Genomic DNA, 18,615 nt, shown 5'->3' with positions numbered 1-18,615 from the left:
ACAGGCGGTGGGAGACGGCAACGGGACGGGTGTGGGTGGCCAGAGCTCATTAATTAGGGGAATAAATGAGATAACGGGCTGAGAAACCACTGGGTTGGCTTCAAGGAAGAGCTGCAGGAGCGGGAGGTGGCTCAGCGGGGTGGCCTGGGACACGGCTGGGGACACAGCCAGGGACACACCAGCATCTCCCAGCAGATCCCACAGGATTCCCTTTGCACAGGGCAGCAGCCCCAGGAGGGACCCTCCGCCAGGTCCCACGGGAGGGGAGGGGGGGGCAGGAGGAGGGAGCAGCACCCCCGGGGGGGTGCAGCCCAGGGGGGCCAGCAGCCCCCACAGGCCCCTGGGGGTCGTCCTATAGGAATGGGGTGTCCTATGGGAAATTAAATAAAACAAAATGAAAAAAAGTGAAATAAAGAATAAAATAAGCAGGCGGTTGGCAGCTGGCCTAGGTGGTCATTGTAGGGCCCTTCCAAGTGGGCTGTGCTACTTAAAAATAATGAAATAAAAATTTGAATGGAGGAAATGTAAGAAAGAAATAAGAAATGAATAAAAAAAAAGAAATGATGCAATGAAAAAATTAAACCGATAAAATATAATAAAGGTAAAAAAAAAAGATAAAATGAAAAATGATACAATGAAATAAAAATAAAAGATTAGAAAGCAAAAAATAAATAAAAATAGGAATGAAAAGATGAAATAATCAAATGAGACAAAACATAAACCAATAAAACAACAACGAAATAAAATCAAGTTAAATAAAATAGAATAGAATAAAATAAAATAAAATAGAATTAAAAAATCAAATAACATGAAATAGAATAGGACAGAGTGAAATAAATACAATAGGATAGAATAAAATAAAATGAACTAAAATAGAACAGGATAGAATAGAATAGAATAAAATAATAGAATAGAATAAAATAAAATGAACTAGACTGGAATAGGATAGAATAGAATAGAATAAAATAATAGAATAGAATAAAATAAAATTAAATAGAACATAATAGAATAGAACAGAGTAGAATAAAATAGTAGAATATAATAAAATGAACTAGACTAGAATAAGATAGAATAGAATAGAATAATAGAATAGAATAGAATAGAATAAAATAAAATTAACTAGGCTAGAATAGGCTAGAATAGAATAGAATAAAATAATAGAGTGAAATAATATAATAGAATGAAATAAAATGAACCAGAATAGAATAGGATAGAATAGAATGGAATAAAATTAAATGAACTAGACTAGAATAGATTAAAATCATAAAACAAAATAGAATAGAATAAACCAGAATAGAATAGAATAAACCAGAATAGAATAAAATAAATTAAAATAAATTTAAACAGAATAAAACAGATTAAAATAGATTAAAATAAGGTGGAATGAAGGAGCGAAGCGCGCCCTGCCGTGCCGTGCCCGGCCCCGCCGCCGGCCCGGGGGTGCCCGCTCGGGTCCCGCCCCCCGCGGTCCCTCCCCCCGCCGGGCCGGGGGCGGCGGGCGGTGGCGGGAGGTGGGGCCGGTGTCCGCCCCGCGCCGCTCCCCCCGCCCCCCCCGGCGCTCCCCCCCCGCGGCGGGGCGGCCCGGCCGGCGGGGCCGGCACTGCGCGGCGGCGGCGGCTGCCGGCGCTGCTGGGCGAGGTCAGGGAGAGTCCATGTGAGAGCGGCCGGAACCACTTCCTGCTGCCGCCGGGACCGCGCCGCCCGCCTAGGCCTGGGCAGGCTCCGGCGGCGCCCCGCAGGTGAGCGCCGCGGCCGGGCCGGGGCGGCGGGGGGCCCCCGGGCACCGCCACCCCCGTCGCGCTTTAATCCCCCCCCCGAACCCGGGGGGAGCGCTGCAACACACCCACGCGCCTGCCCCCCCTTATTCCCCCCCCCGTCCCCCCCCCCCGTTATTATTCTTTTTTTTGGGGGGGGGGGGCACATAGCGCGTCTACCCGCGGGCACCCCCCGCATCCCCCTTGCAGTCACCCCCCTGCGGGCACCCCCCTGCATCCCCCCTGCGCTCACCCCCTGGGGGGCTCGGGCACTCCCGGGGGGGGCTCAGCCCGGCGCAGCCCAGGGGGGTGCAGGATTTTGGGGGGTGGGGGACCCCACCTGGGGAGCTGGTTTGGGGTGAACTGGGTTAGTTCCTGCGGTGTTTTCAAGTCTTGCACGAAGGTGGAAAATGGGATTTTAGGGATACCCTGGAAGGGGCTGCGGGGCCGGCTGGGGCGGGGGGGGGGGGGGTGGGGTTAATGGCAAAAGGCAGGAGCAGGCTTGGACTTTCCCAGGGAGGAAAACGCTGGGAAAAGGGAGATATTAAAAAAAGCAAAGCACCCAGAACCCAGCCGAACGCCTAAATCTGGCGCTTGGGAGTGATGCTGGCCGCGGTGCCCGGTGCCCCCCTGGCAGCTGGGGGCTCCCGGTGGCATGGCTGGGGGGGCTCCCTGTGGGACGGGTGCTGTGCCTCCCAGCCGGTGAGGGGCAGGGTCCTCACCTGCTTTGATAGGAAAAATTGGGAATTTATGGAGCGAGCGCTGGCGCCTTGCCCTGCCTGCTGCAGGCTGCGGGCTGCTCTCCTTAAAGTGCGGCTGCTGCGCTCAAGGACTTCTCCAAACATCTTCCCGGCTGTCGGAAAATAACCCGACGGCGTCCATCGCCTGCTCCGCCAGCTCGCTCGTACCCACCGAGGCAAAGCATAGGATCCCTTCCAGTCAAGTCTCCATTACCCGCTGGCTCGTTAATTTGAATATTCCCTATTTTTTCCCCCCCTCCTTTCAGGAGGCATTTGCGAGCTTGCAGGCGGCTTGATGGGCTCGGTGCCTGCCAAGTGCTTGCCTCGCGCCCTGCGTAATTGAGGGCCTGGCGGGCGGGTTTAGCATCTCCCGCTGAAATATTAAACAGGAGGAGAAGTTGGAATCGGTAAACAAACGGGAATGATTGCTGCCTTCGTGGTGGCTTCTCGGCGGTGGCTGCTGGGGTGGCCCTGGCAGCGGCAGCGCAAACCCGGTGGGGTCCCCAGTGCCCTCCGGGGGTGGACGGGAGAGCCAGTCCCGCCTAAAAGTGCGACGTTCAAGCACAATTACCTGCCTTACAACATGCTATTAAATAAACCCCTTCAACTAAAAATCATAAAGCCTTTCCTCATTAGCTGAATTGATGTTGTTTACCCAGCCTAGGACAATAAGCCTGTGACCTCCAGGTGTGGGTAATGGAGGTAATAATGGTTTGATCTGAAGTAAGTGGCAAATATAAAATAATTAGGGTTTTCTCCTCCTCCTCCTGAGGATAAATGGCCTTCCGTGGCTGCAACTGTTGTGGTTTTGGGGCTTTTCCTCCTGTAGAGGCCTTATAAATACAGCTTCATGGGGGACGAGTTGTAGTATTTGGATGCCGAAGGGTGGGGATGGATTTCTAGAACTTAAAATTTGTCAAAGAAAACTTCCAGGGATTGCTGGGCAAGACGAGGACTTGGCTGAAAGTCAGGCGTCGGTGAGCGCGTACGCCGGAGCCCTGCGCATCCTTGGAAGGAGCCTGTGGGGGCGAGACATGCGGTTCCTGCGCTGCCCTGGCAGCGTGCTGCCCTGGAACACCTCAGGGTCCCGTGCTCAGACCCCCTTACCCAGGGGCTCGGCTGTTGGGCTGGACCACCCTTCCTCTGCTGGCCGGGAACAGGCCCCTGGGGAGATTTTCCCTTCCTGCCCCTCGTGCCTGTGCTCAGGATGCTCAGGGTGCTCGGTGCTGGCACTGGGGGGGTTGGCTGTTGAGGGCTCCCCAGGCTTTTCCCAGAGCCCTCCTCTGTTCCTAGGAGATGATGGACACCTTTAGGTAAGACACGTGTGTGTCGATGCTGGATGGTTTTGGAAGTGATGTTCTCGCGGCCCTTTTGCAATAGCAAAGGCTTTTTGCTCCCCGGCTGTAACTCTGTGCCTCCCTGAGGGAGCCCCCTTGGGTTTGGGGCAGGGGGGGCAGATTTTGGTCCCTCACAGATTTCAATCCCTTGCAGCAGGTGCTAGTGACAGGTCAGCATCCCCATGGGCATCCCTGCGGGGCAGTTGTGCTGCGGGTCCGGGGGCCATAGAGCATGGTTATCACTGGTGAGCCCGGAAAAGAGAAATCCTTTCTCCTTGAACTTGAAGGAGCCTGCCTGTAAAGTCTGGGTAAGTCCTTTCTGGATTAGGTTTTGGTTCAAATCCCACGTGGAGGTGTCAGGTGTGAGGCTGTGTTGCTGGTTGGCACTTGGGGAAGACGCGCCAAGAAATCTGCCAGAGCCTGTTGGACTCTGGGGTGGCTTCAGGGAAACCTCCGGACTGGCGTGCACTTAGCCGACAGCGGGGGCGAAACCATCTCACCTTGGGATGGAAATATTTATTTTAGATTGTCTTATAAAGTCCGATTTCCCTGCCAGGCCTTCTGGGGGGCTGGTGCTGGGCCTGTGGAGCTCCGCAGGGATGCGCAGTACCTTGATTGACACACCTGTACTTAAACTGGTCAGTGAAGGGTGGCGGAGATGGGCGATCAAGAGCCAAACAGCCTGCGGAAGGGTGATGTGACTGCTCTTGCTCTGTACGATGCCTGTGTTTAAAAATACCCAGGCCTGACAAAATGGGGTTAGGAGGAGGCTCCCGCCATGGGTTGGAATTTTCTCCCCGGCTTTCTGAGTCAGCCAGCTTTTTAGGTGGGGAAACGGGGTGGGCTGGGCTGAAAGGAACCGGTCCTAGAGGGCTCCAGGGATGCTGAAGAGCAGGGGGGCTGCCCCCCCACTACCCAAACCTTGCCATGCAAACCTACTACACTTCTATTTTTTTTAATTTCTCTCTCCCCCCCCCTCCCCCCCCTCCCCATTTCTTTGAGTTTAGTTGAATGCAATGAAAGAGATAAAATACAGGCATTCAGCTGGAGGAAATTAAACTGAATTGTCAGCTCCCTGCCATACCTAATGGCCAGAGGGAGCATTGTGTCTTGCTGCAATTAGCCCTCCAATTGAGCCTGAGCCCGTGGTTGCCATCCGGAGAGCAGCCTCCCAGTCCAGCCCATCCCGTCTTCATCCATCCCATCCCATCCCTTCTTCATCCAGGGAAGTGGGAGCAAGACCCGACAGCCTTCAGCACCCGGCTGGATCGGGCACACCTAAAGGAGGTGGTGTGTGGCGTTTTGTTTTTTTTTAAACCAAGCCTGCAGAGCAATTGGGAGATAGGTGAAGCATGCTTAAAGGAGGGTGAGGCTGTTGGTTTTCTCTACCTGACTTTATTTGTGAAGTGACAGGAATTTTGACAGGCTTTGTGTCTTTTTTAGCAAATCAAGTGTCATGCCAGGTTTGCCTGTGGATGAGATCATTTGCAAAATATGTTTCCCAGCTTGCTTCAGGCATAATTCATTGTGTCAACTGCAATTGCTCATTTGCTAGGAACTGTGATTCATTAGCGGTTTGTTTTTTTGTTTTTTTTTAAGTTCAACTTGTTTTTAAGCAAATGTTTGGAGGCAGAACAGGAATTTTGAAAAAACCCCTAAATCCTACAGTCTTTGTATCCACAAATACTGCTGCTAAAGGAAAACTTGCTAAAATGCCGTGATTCCAGGGAGGGAGAGGCAATCCCCAGGCGAGCTCCACTGTGCAGGATTGCACTCATTTTTGTCATGTGCTTACTCCTAAATGGGGACGGAGGTAATAAAAATCAAACTGCTGGGACTGAGCCTGCCACGTAGAGTCCTGGGTGATGGAAGAAGTGTGTGGAGCTTCCTCCTTTTCCTTGGCCAGTGGGGTTTCAACCCACTGAAGGTACCACACTCTTCCTCATCTCCGGATTCAGCTGGAGTGGAGGCTGCCCTGTGGGTGGACTGATGGATGGGGGGGAGGTTGCTGGTATCCACAGCCTGTGCACAGCACCAGCTCCTCCTCTGAGCTCCTTGCTGGAGGAGGCGTTGGGGCCAGTGGTGACAAGAGCAATTATTTGGTATGGTGACCGAGACCCCCGAAAGCTCACGGCTCAATGGGATAAAATGAAGATAAATAGCCCTTGGCACAGGATTTGTGCTCTGCGTGTTCCTGGGTTGTTCACAGACGTCGCAGTTTGGCTTCAGTCTTGTTAGAGGTCCTCACGTCAGACTTCAAAAAAAAATATTTGCATGTCAAGTACATTTTTGTGTTGCATTTCCTATGAAGACAAATATTTCAGCACATTTTTTCCCCCTAGGTGGGTGGATGGGGGGTGTGCAGAAATCACTGCTCCTGCTTCAGCAGCCACGAACTCCCCTCCAATAACAAACCAGTGTGTGGGGGCTGAATAAATTGATATACTTTTCACAAAAAGATTTTTTTTTAAAAAAAGTTCTAAGCAGTTATGAATTGTGCATTTAAACATAAATAACTATAAATAACTTGACAGGGTTCGTTCGTGTGTCGTCGTGTCCCCCCCCCCCCCATGTAACAGTTCTCTATAAAGTACTCTTAAAATGTTTGGGGTTTTTTCTGATTATTTGTGTATTCTCTCTGGTTTTCTCCCAATTTAAGGTGTTTTTGGGGGGGATTATAAGCCCCCAAAAATAGGAAAGGGGGGAAGAGAGCGTACTAATGTGGGGAGTCTGCTGACTGCTGGCTCACCGGCGCTGTGCCCAAGCACTGCCAGTTTGCTGCGGAGGCTAGTGCCAGGAGCGAAGGGCAGCCGAGCGTAAGGGGAGGGAGGTGACTCCATCAGAGTGACCATATATAGTCACTGGGATGAGATTAAATACTTCACCTCCCGGTGTCATCCTCACAGCAATAAAGCCAGTATCAGGATCTATTAATCATTTGCAAAAAAACAGGAGAAGAAAAATCCTCCTTTTCTTTGCAGCATCTCATTTGTGGCAATCAGGGCTCTTCTGGATCTATCGATTCGGGGAGAGGAGCCAGATGTTTTTCATCCCCGGGTGTCTGGAGACTGAATTTCGGCAGCACAGTGAAGAATAGCGTGTGCGAAGGATCGCAAGTTAAATACGACGGAGCTTGTGCTTACTCAGGCTCGTGGGCTCGGTGGCAGAGCAGTTGTGTGGAAAGGGTCCTGTGTTCGAGTGCCAGCGCTGGCTCGGCTCCATGCGCGCGTTCCTATCATGATATCCACTGGGGAAGCATATGGCAGCCTCGGTTATATATATATGTATTTTGTGTGGGGGGACGTGTTTAACATGCCAGTTCTCTCTGTCATAGGACAAACATTTACGCTCCGATTATATGAGGCATTAGGAAGAGGAGGGTTAGGTTTGGAAATAACATACTTCCTCGCAGAGATGCTGTAGAAGACGCTGTTTAGTGATGACACGGCAAAGGAGTGATAATGTTTTGGTGCTCGGTGCTTTGCAGGGCGCTAAGCTCTGGAGGGATTATGCTGGGTAGAGGTGTAACGGGTGGGTGTGGGAAGGGTTGGTGTTTCAAGGCAGAAGGCGACGGCCGTGTGCCCGAAACACATGGGGAGTGAGGTCTGATCTATTTGAAGGTGGTTAAAATGCCTTGATTTCCAAGGGATGGGGATGGCCAGTGTCGGGTGGGAGACGTCCAGTGGGCTGGGCTGGGCCACCCTGGTGGGCCACAGACCCCTCCTGCAGTGTGGCTCTTGGGTGCGGAGCTCACAGCTCAGATCCTGCTGGCAGGAGATGCCCCCAGGCAGGGGCAGCCCCTCTGGATAGGTGCCCCTTCGCTGGAAACCTGCAAAGTGCTGCGCTGGCTGTGGCCAGTCCTTCGTAGGACTCAACCTGGGTATGAGAATCTGCTTTTTGGTTACGTTCTGTTACAAATATGGCTGGAGTCACGCTCTTGTTGCGAACTCTAGGGTTTTGCAGTTTGCCAGGTGCTGGTGTGGAGGGTTTGTATCACTCCGACTAGATCATCAGAACTCGTTAGCAGGGAGATGGACTGCGAAGTGAAACGCTGCGGGTTTTGCATGGCTCCTGTAGCTGCAGCCCAGCCTCACAGGCAGGTCAAGGCATCTGTATCGCTCAGTCGCTCGTTTCTACAAAGAAAAGTTGTTTGAAATTTCATCTGTCTGCTCTGCAATTACCTTCTTTTGTGCCTCCCTTCGTTTATACGTGCTAACATCATCAATACATGCCCATGCTTAATGAAACATTACTGCTTAGGTTTAATTGTCTTCTAATTAAGGAAAATAAAATTTTGCACGGTGGTTGTAACTGCATCTTTCACGTCTGAATTCTGCTGTGGCCGTGGTACCTGAGCCTGCAGAGCGGTGACAGCAGCGTCGGTGCCGTTCAATAAAGGGTCATGGTCAGCAGCAGCAGCAGAAGCCTCCTCTGAATCTTCTGCTCTGGTCTATCACCCTGATTAAATTAGATTAATTGCAAGTTTAAAGCACGCTTTTTTTTTTTCTCTTTTGGCTAAATCTGTGCATGCATTCGGTAATGTTGCCTGGGTTATTGCTTCAGCACAGCACAGCTGAAAGGCACGTATCTGGGGTTGTGCTGAATATCTGGGGGAGGCAAAGACAGGGCATGTAACTGTAGTGCTGAATTTTTGACTCTTGTCTGAGCACAATTCCTACTCTTAATGCATCATTAACACGGTTTTCTGCATTTCATTCAGTTCCCATTATAGCACTCAGTTCCGTCTGTTAATTTTGGTATGTTGATATTTTTGTTGTCAGCAGTTTTTTTCTTTTTTTTTGAAGCATATAAAACCATTAGTGTGAAAGAAGATTAAAAAGATACATTACAATTAAAATGTTAATGAAATCAGCATCATACAACTTTTGAAACCATTTAGGCATTAATCTTTCTTGGTCTTATGTCCATTAACTCTGGCGATTCTTATTCTACACTGACCCCTGCTGAGAGAGTCGTGCTATAATTGGATTTTAAAAACTGGGGGGGAAGGAGAGAGAGAGAAAAGCCTTTTAAAAAAGTAGAAGTTGGGAAGGTTGTGTTAGCTTTCTGCGTGGGCATCCATGGAATTGAAGCCGACAGAGAACAGCCTCATCGCTCCATTCCTCCATCCCTCCCCTGCCGGAATCCCCACCGGGGCAGGGCTTGCCCATCAGCCGGAGCAGCAGCCGGTGGCTGGAGCAGACCCCTGGGCACCCCTGGGCACCCCCGGGCTGGGCTCCTGGGTGGCTGGCTGTCACCCTGACCTTGAGCACCAGGCTTCCCTTTGGTTTGTCCAAGTGTAATGTGAGAAGGGCCGTAGCGGGATGGTGGGAAGCCTTTTTAAGGCTCTCAGAGGAAGGGAATGGGAGAACTTGCTGTTACAGCTTCAGCTTTCCCCCATTCCTCCAAAACAGTAATTCTACAGCTTAACTGTTTTGGGGTTTGTTTTGGTTATTTTAAATAGGGTTGGTTGGTTTTTTTTCCAGTTTACACAATATTTGGATGGGGGCCAGGCCCCACTCCCCACCCCAGGCGAAAGAGGAGGATTGACTAATTCCCAGGCTGTGAATTGAACAGTGGGACTTCTTGACTCATCAGACAGCTCCCAGGATCCATGCCACGGCTCCGTCCGGGCCAGGGGCTGCACTCGGCCGCTCCAGCCTTGCCAAGGCTCCAGCCCATCCAGGACACTCTGAGCTGCCCCATCCAAGGCTTCTGGACACCTTCTCCAGAGCTTTGCCCTGTGCTGGCCAAGAGCTGCACATCTCCCTCACCTCCCGCGAGATGCTGGAGAACTTGGGAAGGGCAGGTCCTTTGGAGAAGCAGGCAGCTGTCCTCACCATCGGGATGGGGCACTGGCGTGTTAACAGGGGGTGTGAGCTGCTAAGGAGGCTGTGATGCACCTCGTGAGTGGATGAGCTGTAAGTTAAGGATGAGCTGTAAGTTAAGGATGAGCGCATCCCAATGAGGGAGGAGCGAAGTACCAGCCCAGCTTGCATTTATGCTGCGAGTGTGATTTTTTTATTTATTTATTTTTTTTTTAAAAGAAGCTAAATAGGAATTTGGAAGTTGCAGAGCTGTTGCCTTCCAGCTGCTCCACTCTCCTCTGAGCTCGCAGTGCCGTTGCGTGGTGCTTTACTGCGCAGGCAGTCAAGTGAGGGAGGGGATGTTGGGGTGCTGGCCAGGAGGCCGGCTTGAGCTGAAACATCTGCAGGGCTTGGGAGAGAATGATGGAGCTTCTTGGGGCTGGGCACATGCCTTGTGAAGTGAGCCATGAAGCACAGAGCGTGCTGCTGGCACCTCACCACAGGGACTGGGATACTGGATGGCCGGGGTGATGGAGGCGCTTGCTTGGAGCTCTGAAGTAGCTATTGACACGCAGCAGAGGCTGGGGTTTCATTGTTTTATTTTCTTTTTATGTAGGTAAAAAAATAATGTATACTGTTGGTGTTATTTGTCAAGTGTTGAGGCACTGCGTGGTTTTGTAACCTGAGAATTTGGGATGAGGATCCAAACACCATCTTATTTGACAGGAATGGGGGAGACCTCGCCGGAGCATGACCCATCTGTGTCCCAGCTGTGCTGGGCAGATGAACTGGGGGTGCACTGGCACAGGTGCACCCCAGGGTGCTGCTTTGTACCTGTGGGTGAAACCAACAGCGTTTGTGCCAGTCAGGTTAAACAATCTCAGGGGCTGGGAGGGGACGGGAAGCCTCACCAGAGCGACACAGAGCCCAGCAGAATATCCCGGTGTGCTCAGGCTCTCTCTGCCCTCCTCTCCTACAGTCCCATGGGGATTCTGCATGGGGAGGGAATTCCTGAGGGCAGGGGATCTGGAAGGCTCCTGAGGGTTACCTGGTCCAGAAGCCCTCCGAGATACAGCCAGGTGATGACCACCAGAGAGGCAACCACCCGGGATGGGAGCTGCGGCACGTGTTGCACGCTCCTGTTCCTGCGTGGGCACGGAGGCTTCCCGTGCTCTGCCATCGCTCGGCGTGCTGCAGGCGCGCAGGCAGGGAACAAAGGAATTACTGTGTGAAGCTCCTGGCTTCTTGTATTGATGTGCGCTGGTGGTTGGAGGCCAAGGAAGAGGGAACAAACCAAAGCAACCCCAGACGTTCCCCGTGCGTGTTCCTGGCTCAGCACACAGGTGGGATTTCTAGCAAGGTGTATTTCTGCGTTGCAAAGCGAGCGAGAAGGACACCAGGATCAATATTTGAGCAGTCCAATAAAATCTGTGGGAATTTCATTTCAAGTCATTTCAAGCAATCTAATAACTGGTCTTTCAGATGACTCTTGGGTGGTTTGTTTTTGGGTTGTTTGGGTTTTTTTCATTGGTGTTTTTTATTGTGCGTCTCTAAAAATGTAGATTGAGCCCAAGGTGCGTGCAGTGCAGGTGTGGAGCCTGAGGGTGCTTTACCACAGAGCGGGGCAATGAGGGCTGGAGACCCTGTGTTGCCAGCTGGGGTGGCTTGGCTCTGCATGGTTTTCAGGTCCACTAATGGTGACAACACTTCTGCTTTCAGATTGCAGTGCTGATTTCAGCATAAAGCAGCTTTTATATCCTTGCATGGCATTGTTAAGATTTCTCGTCCTGTATCCTTGAAGATTCATGAACCAGTTTGGGGAAGAGACCGTAATGTGCTGTCCCATTCTGCCTCCCAGTGGGCACCAGCCTGGAGAGGAGCACAGGAGCCGGTGCATCTCAAGCCGTTGCCTTGTCAGAGCCCATCACAGTTGTAAGGTCAGTTGCTGTCCTGCTGTCAGTGATACCCTGGTAGTGTCCATCCCTCTCCACGGGCTTACATGGCTGCCTGGTGGTCCCCGCTCGAGACCCTTCAAAGGCTTGGACAAGCGCCTGTGCATTTCCCTGCGAGTTGGTGGGCACTTCTGCAGAGAGCTGGAGGTACCCGAGCTGCTTGGTATCTTCATGAATATTTTTACAATCAAATTTAGCAAGTTTCCTCATTTACCTTCCCCTTAAGATCCCAAACTGGCTGTTGTCTTGTTTGAGAGTGGCCTTAGGGGAGGTGTATCCTGCAGTACTTGCTGACTGCTCTGGATTCGGCACAGGAAACGACACAGGAGGGAGAACTTAACTTTTTGCTCTTTGGAAGGGAGCTGTGGCTGCTGCGGGTGGGATAGGAGGGCAGTGCAGCTTGGAGCGGGTGGAAGAACTGAGTGATGAAATCACAGCATGTCCTTGGAGGCAGCCGTCGTGTGCGCAGCAGGGCTTGGAGCTGAGCTGTCCTGGCAGCGGTCGCGCTGCACGGAGAGGTTGTTTTCTGCAGGTAGACCAGATCTCTTGGTTTTTTACTGAGGCTTACTGACACTGCTAGTTATATTTTTTAACTCAAGTCCAATGGATGCTTTGAGAAAGATCCAGTCTGTGCTCGCCTGAGTGCTGCCAGCCCCTGCAGAAGGTCTTGACGGCAGGGAGCTGCTGCCTCCTGGCAGCTCCTGCCTGAGAGATGAGCAAAGATCTGCAGGCTTGTGAGTACCACCTGCCTGACACCGTGGTGAGCTCTGGACAAACCTCACCCATGGTCTGCATCCAGAGCAGAACCTGCACTGTGTCTGGTCCAGGCCATGCGCCCCACCACAGCTCGGCAGAGCATCGGGCGTTACTTTTTTTCTGTATGGCCACCAGCAAAATACAGAGGACCAGTACAGCGGTTCGTGTCCCCGGGTGATGTCCATGGTGCATCGTGTCACTTTTTAAGTGATTTTTAAACAACAAAAATGTTCCAGGTAGCCTTTACTGCTTTATAAGGTTTCATATAGTGAAAGTCATGATGTGTTTATACCACCTGGAGGAACAAATGCAGCTCTCACACCTCCACAGTGGTATTTCCCCCCCGCTGATTCTTAAAGCAGTTTATTATACGGTTCAATTGCAATATTGCAATATAAAGCAACACAAGTTAATGCCGAGTGCCAGCCCCACAGGAGCCATGCTCTCGCAGCCTCCCTTGGCTGTGCAGCACGGATACGCGCTGTAGAAATCGTTGGAGTGTCTCACAGGCTCGCCACCCTCCAGCCTGCTCCTGACCTCTTCCTCTGTGCCTCAGGGGTGTGTAAAACACAACATCTAGCATTAACGATAGATGTATTTGGTTCAGGCAGTTCATGAGGCAGTTCCTACACCCTTGTCATCTCCCAGGTGCACGTGCTGACAGCTGCGGTGGTTGCTGGACGTTGGAGAAGCTTTCCCTCTTGGCATCCAGGTGATGAGGCATGTAGGGGTGTGTGTGTGTGGCATATGAGCTGTGTTTGGTGGTACCATGCACCGGTGTGGATGGACATGTCAGCTGGGGGAAGGGAAGGAGAGATTTGCTTGCAAGTTTTTGAAAAAACAAAACGACAAAAACCACCCCAAGTTCCCAGTGCTGCTCGTGTTGCTGGGTGTCCCTGCAGAGTCAGGGCATTAGGGGCTTCACCCCGGGCCCCACCGTGCTGTAGCATCATGAAGAAGGACCAGTTGTGATCTGGAACTCAGAGAGTGGGCAAATTCATTGCCCACACTACTGTTCATGGAGACTCTTCTGCAGGTTTGCTGGAGACGCAGCTGGATGCGGCCAGAGGTGCTGGTGGCTCCGTGGGCAGAGTGGCCACCTCTGTGTGGGCTTTCTGTGTGACTGCATCCCCTGCGAGCCAGTAGCTGGGCTTCCCTGCTGCAGTCACAGCTCGCATCTCTGCAAACCAAGTCAGCTGATTTTAAATCTGCTTATTAGAGAGTTGTAATGAGTGCTCTGCCCAGCACCAGATCGGTGGCTCCAGCAGCTGCTGTGCGCCCTGAGCCCGTACTGCCGTTCAGTGTGTGCCGTGGCCGCAGGCATGGTCTGCACTGGAGCACAGCAGCCTGGGGCAGCCACTGATTTCCCCTTCTGCCAGCGTTGCATCCATCGCTGGGTTTCATTTCGGTCACCGTTGCACGAGTCTGGGAGCTGCAGAGGAACCTGATGACCTGTCTCCAGCACAGAGATGAGGACACCGCTGCTAGTGGGTTCAGCATCGGTGTTTCTGGTGATGGGAGGGCAAGGAGTTTGCAAACCCATTCGAGGAAGCCCATGGTGAGGTATAGCAAGGAACTGCTTGAAGCTCGTTAAAAGGTATGAGAAGAGTGGCCAGCAGGTCAAGGGAGGTGCTTCTCCCCCTCTGCTCCGTCATTAGACCCCAACCGCAGGACTGCGTCCAGCTCTGGTACCCCCCCAAGATAAGAAGGACATGGACTTGTTGGAGCGAGTCCAGAGGAGGCCACGAAGATGATCAGAGGGCTGGAGCACCTCTCCTGTGAGGACAGGCTGAGAGAGCTGGGGTTGTTCAGCCTGGAGAAGAGAGGGCTCCAGGAGACCTTAGAGCACCTTCCAGTACCTAAAGGGGCCAACAGGAAAGCTGGGGAGGGGCCTTTTTACAAGGGCATGTAGTCATAGGACAAGGGGCAATGGCTTTAAGCTGGAAGAGGTCAGATTTAGATTAGATGTTAGGAAGAAATTCTCCACCATGAGGGTGCTGAGGTGCTGGCACGGGCTGCCCAGAGCAGCTGGGGATGCTCCATCCCTGGAAGTGCTCCAGGCCAGGCTGGACGGGGCTGGGAGCAACCTGGTCTAGTGGCAGGTGACCCTGCCCATGGCAGGGGGGTGGAACTGGGTGATCTTTAAGGTCCCTTCCAACCCAAACCATTCTGTGGTTCCATGGTTCTGTGGTAGGATGGGGTTGGAGCACTGGGGGGGGATCAGCCTGAGCTGCTCCCAGGCAGGGTGTGCTGGCACCTGGCAATACACTGCAAAAGTGTCTGGCCCCACACTGTGCCCCACAGCCTGGTGGGGATGGAGGGGGTTGTGTCCGCAGTGCTGGAGCATCTGTGGGTACAGCCTGGTGTGTGGCGACTCGAGGTGCTGAAGGCCCTGCAAAAACCTCGGAGCATGTACATGGGTTGATGGCACTGTGACAGCCAGTGCCACCAAAAGCGTCTGCAGAAATGCTCCCCAAACACTTTCTAGCTGGTCTGTGGCCTGAGAACTTACTCTGGTTGTTCTTCTCCTGCCTGTTGCTGAACGCGGCTGGACAAACTGCAGGTTACCAAAACGTGTAGGGGAGAGGAGTGACCACAGGCTCTGTTACGCTTTCTGCACCAAGTGCAGCTGTTGCACACACAGCTGCCTTGCCGAGCGCACTCTGACGGGCAGGAGGCTGTTTTCTCCGTGCCTTGGCTGCCCAGATCTGGTATTTGAATTTTAGACTTAGTTTTGTAGGTGGGGAAAAACACCACCCACCCTCAAGGCTGAATGATGCCCTGTTGTATATGTCAGAGACGTGGGTAGCACGAGCTGGACTATATGTGCTCTCTTCTGTGGTCCTGAGGATGCTATGGGCAGGGGCTGGGGACAGTGGCTCTCTGGGGTACATACCATACTCTCGGGAGCGCAGCCTACGCCGTGGATCCTGCCTCATGCTTTCCTCCGAGACTGTTACATCATTGCTATGATGAGAAATAGATTGGGCTGAAAGCGTTCTCTGCCTTTGCTTCATCGAAGCGTACGACTCCTGCATTTTATTGCCTTGCGCAGCGGTTGTCCCAGGAACCTCTCTCTGTTCCTTTCGCAGTTTTATTTTAGTTTGGGGAAGGTTAGCTCAGGTTTAAACCACTTGGTTGTGGTTAAGTCTTAGTGACTTATTAAGCATTTAATATCCCAGTGCATTAGCTTCCCACCCACATCCCCTGTTTGAGATGGGCTGAGGGAAATAGCCAGTGCCCACATCTAATAGGTTGCTGCTCGGCAGGCTTGTATAAATGGCTTCCTCCTGGACCTCTTCTTTTTATGTTTAGTTCCTGACCTAATTAGGCATGAATGATGGCGTTAGCAGAGATCTTGTGACTGCATCACACAACACCTAATCCCTCGGAGAGATTTTGGGAAGATCGCTGGCTGCCGGAGGGGACACCTTTTTGTGCCGTGGGGACGTGGCAGTGGTGGCACAGTCATCGCTTCTGGTGCTCTGTGCGTGGCTCTGCAGCCCACCGAGCAGGAGTGACCCAGATAAACCAGTGTCCCCAGTACCTGGTGGCAGTTGGGGTATGCCCCGGTGCTGCCACCTCCACTCGGTGTTCCGTCGTGGCGTGGCACAGCTTAGTGACGGCGCGGCCAGGAGATTCTGCCTTAATTACTGCGGTACGTCTAATTGTGTTCCATCTTAATTTCTAGGTCCTTGCTTAACTTGTGCAGTACATCAGAAGCTCTTGTGAAATGTAATGTGCTGGAGCATCAGCACAGGAAAAAGCTCTGCCTTCTGTGAAGCCAGACTGTTGCAGTGTAATTTGTTTTGTAAGATTTTGAAAGGCAGTGTTGCAATCTGTAACAGTAGAATAGTGGGAAGATGGTCAGGTGGTTCTTGGGACTTCAACAGACAGATTTCATGTCTGTGTGTTTTTGCAACACCTTTCTATAAAGGGAAACATAATTTAAAATATGATTACTTAGTGTTGTAACAGTCTTCTCAAACGTTTTTGCATTATGCAGAGATCATTATCAGAGGCTGATATTAACTTGCAAAGAATATTATGCAAATCATTCTCCTGTTCTTCTAAAAAGAAATTTCCTTCATAATGCAAAGCGTGACAAAAAAAATTGTGCAGAGGCTTTTGGCAAAATTACATTCAGAAGATGTAACAGTTTTTCTGCTTACTAGCACAATCCATTTGTGCCTTTCTACTGGATTTTCTCAACTCAAGCTGATAAAGGATGAATTTTAAAATGAGGGCTGGGGCTGGGGGGGAGAGTATTGTACCTCATGGGCTCAGGAATAGACAGGCTTTTCGCATTTAGATCGTTGTTTTAAATCTGTACTGATAGTCAGTACAGGCTCTGACAGCGTTCAGCTATTCATTGCTCTCTGGAATTATTTGGTGGTGTGTCTCGTCTTTCCAGCGGGCAGGGGTGCGGAGCATCGCCTTCACCATGAGCAGTGCTTGTAGCTGCCCGACTTATTTTGCAGTGACAGGTTCCCCAGATGTTCAATATTCCACATTTATGGCACTGTTAAGGTTCTGTATCACTGGGACCAGTAAGACCATCCTGAATAAAAGGCACTGCCTGGGTGATGGGAGGTGGGACCACAGATGCCCGCAGTGGGACGGGTGGTCCTGCCGTTTTTCTTCGCATTTCTCTGAGCATCATCAGCCTGTTCTTGGAGGAGATCCTGGCCTGGCTGAAGTCATTGTGGATTGTGCCACTGACTCTATCCCTCCTCCATATTCTTTTTTTTTTTTTTTTTTTTTTTTTTGTGTGACAAACTGGTTGTATCAGTTCAGAGCTGCCCTTTTCTAATACAGAAACCAGACCCTACTCAAGTAGAGAGTATTATTTTATAGGTATGTAAAGGGATGTTCTGCTCTTATTATAGATTGATTGACAAAAATAGACCCTAGTAAATATTGTAACGGGTTTAAATGACTGAAATATTTACAGGCTACGGATCACAGTCAGAATTGGAAAGGCTCATTCACTGTAGGACCCTATTTTTCAGGCACTTAAGATCATTTTGAAAAATGGTAGCCTTTGCCCTGAATTTTTTTTAGGCATTTCTCAATACAAATGTGATTGATAAAACTCAGTAAAATTCAGAAATATATATTGAATTGTAGCACCATAAAATGGCACAGGGAGTTTTCATAGCATGGGAAATTTTCAGATTTTTTTTTTGTGTGTGTCTGGTTAGATAACTCAATATTTTAAAATCAAACCAAATTAGATAAATAAGCTGGGAGTTGTAGTTAGCATTCGTCAAGCAACTTAGGCTGGATGTTCAGGCATTGACTGACTCCACCTCTAGCTGCAGGGTTTCCCTGTTATGAACGGGTGAATACTAATCCTTGTTTATTCTCTGCTGCAGAGAAATGGATTCATCAGTAGTTTTCGATCTTGAAAAGAGGCCCTTGGTGAGAGCGGGGTCGGAGCGCCCAGGGCGGGGGGATGCAGCAGTGCCACGCACATGATGCTGCTCAGCTGGGTACCACTGTTTGTACCGGCTCCCAGTGCGAGATACTGTACTTCGGTGGCACGGAGGAGAACTTTTAATACCCTGAAAGTGGCCCCAGGGTGTGGTTGCGATGTGATAATTACAGCAGTGAGCGATTACAAGAGTCAGCTCTGCCCTGTGCTTTCCATGGCCTGCCCCGGGCATCTCCTGGTACCCTGCTTGCCCCCCACGGCGAGCTGGAGCGTGGAGGTGCACGCTGGAACCCACTTAATGAATTCCTGGGAAGGGGTGACTTTTTTTACTTTTTTTCCAAGATTACATGGAAGGATAAATCAAAGTAGCGTGGTGTTTTACTCTAAACACAGTGGCAGAAAGGAATCTTTTTATCTTCTGGCATTCTTTGTCTCCTGAGTGTTTTGTGGTGCGGACTTGCTGGCGGAGCGGTGTTGAGCACTTTTCTGCAAATTTCTTCCTGGTATCCTCTTGAAAACAGTGATGCTGCCAAATGGAAATAAAATATTTAGCTCTAAACTTCTTTTTTTTTTTTCCTCTTTTTTTTTTTTTTTTTTTTTCCTGTCCTGGGTGGGCTCTGTCCTCAGAGGTGGGCTGCGCTGCTGGGCTTGCTGGTGTCGAATCTGCCTGTGTGCGTGCCCAGTGCTGGCTTCAACTGGGACAGCAGAGTTATTGCTCATGCTGGACAACTGATTTCTCTTTTCCCATGTTCCTCTTGTATTTCCAGTTGGAAATATATCCGGGAGTATTCCATGTCAAGGGAGTAGGGTGAATTTTTTTTCCCTTGGACTG

The 18,615-nt window shown here is 50.8% G+C and overlaps 1 protein-coding gene across 1 annotated transcript in view; it reads left to right on the top strand.

Moving 5' to 3' along the window:
* Positions 1-1,578: 1,578 nt before the first annotated feature.
* Positions 1,579-18,615, top strand: part of NACC2 (NACC family member 2) — a 62,191-nt gene continuing 45,154 nt past the window's right edge. The window contains exon 1 of the mRNA XM_037399397.1: positions 1,579-1,739. The gene's annotated coding sequence lies outside the window, so the exon portion shown is untranslated. The remainder of the gene's footprint in view (positions 1,740-18,615) is intronic.

This window comes from Falco rusticolus, chromosome 9 (genome assembly GCF_015220075.1).
Source record: "Falco rusticolus isolate bFalRus1 chromosome 9, bFalRus1.pri, whole genome shotgun sequence".
In the NCBI taxonomy this organism is placed as follows: Eukaryota; Metazoa; Chordata; class Aves; order Falconiformes; family Falconidae; genus Falco; species Falco rusticolus.
Note: the sequence above shows the minus strand (reverse complement) of the source record. Positions and strands in the feature narration are given on the sequence as shown.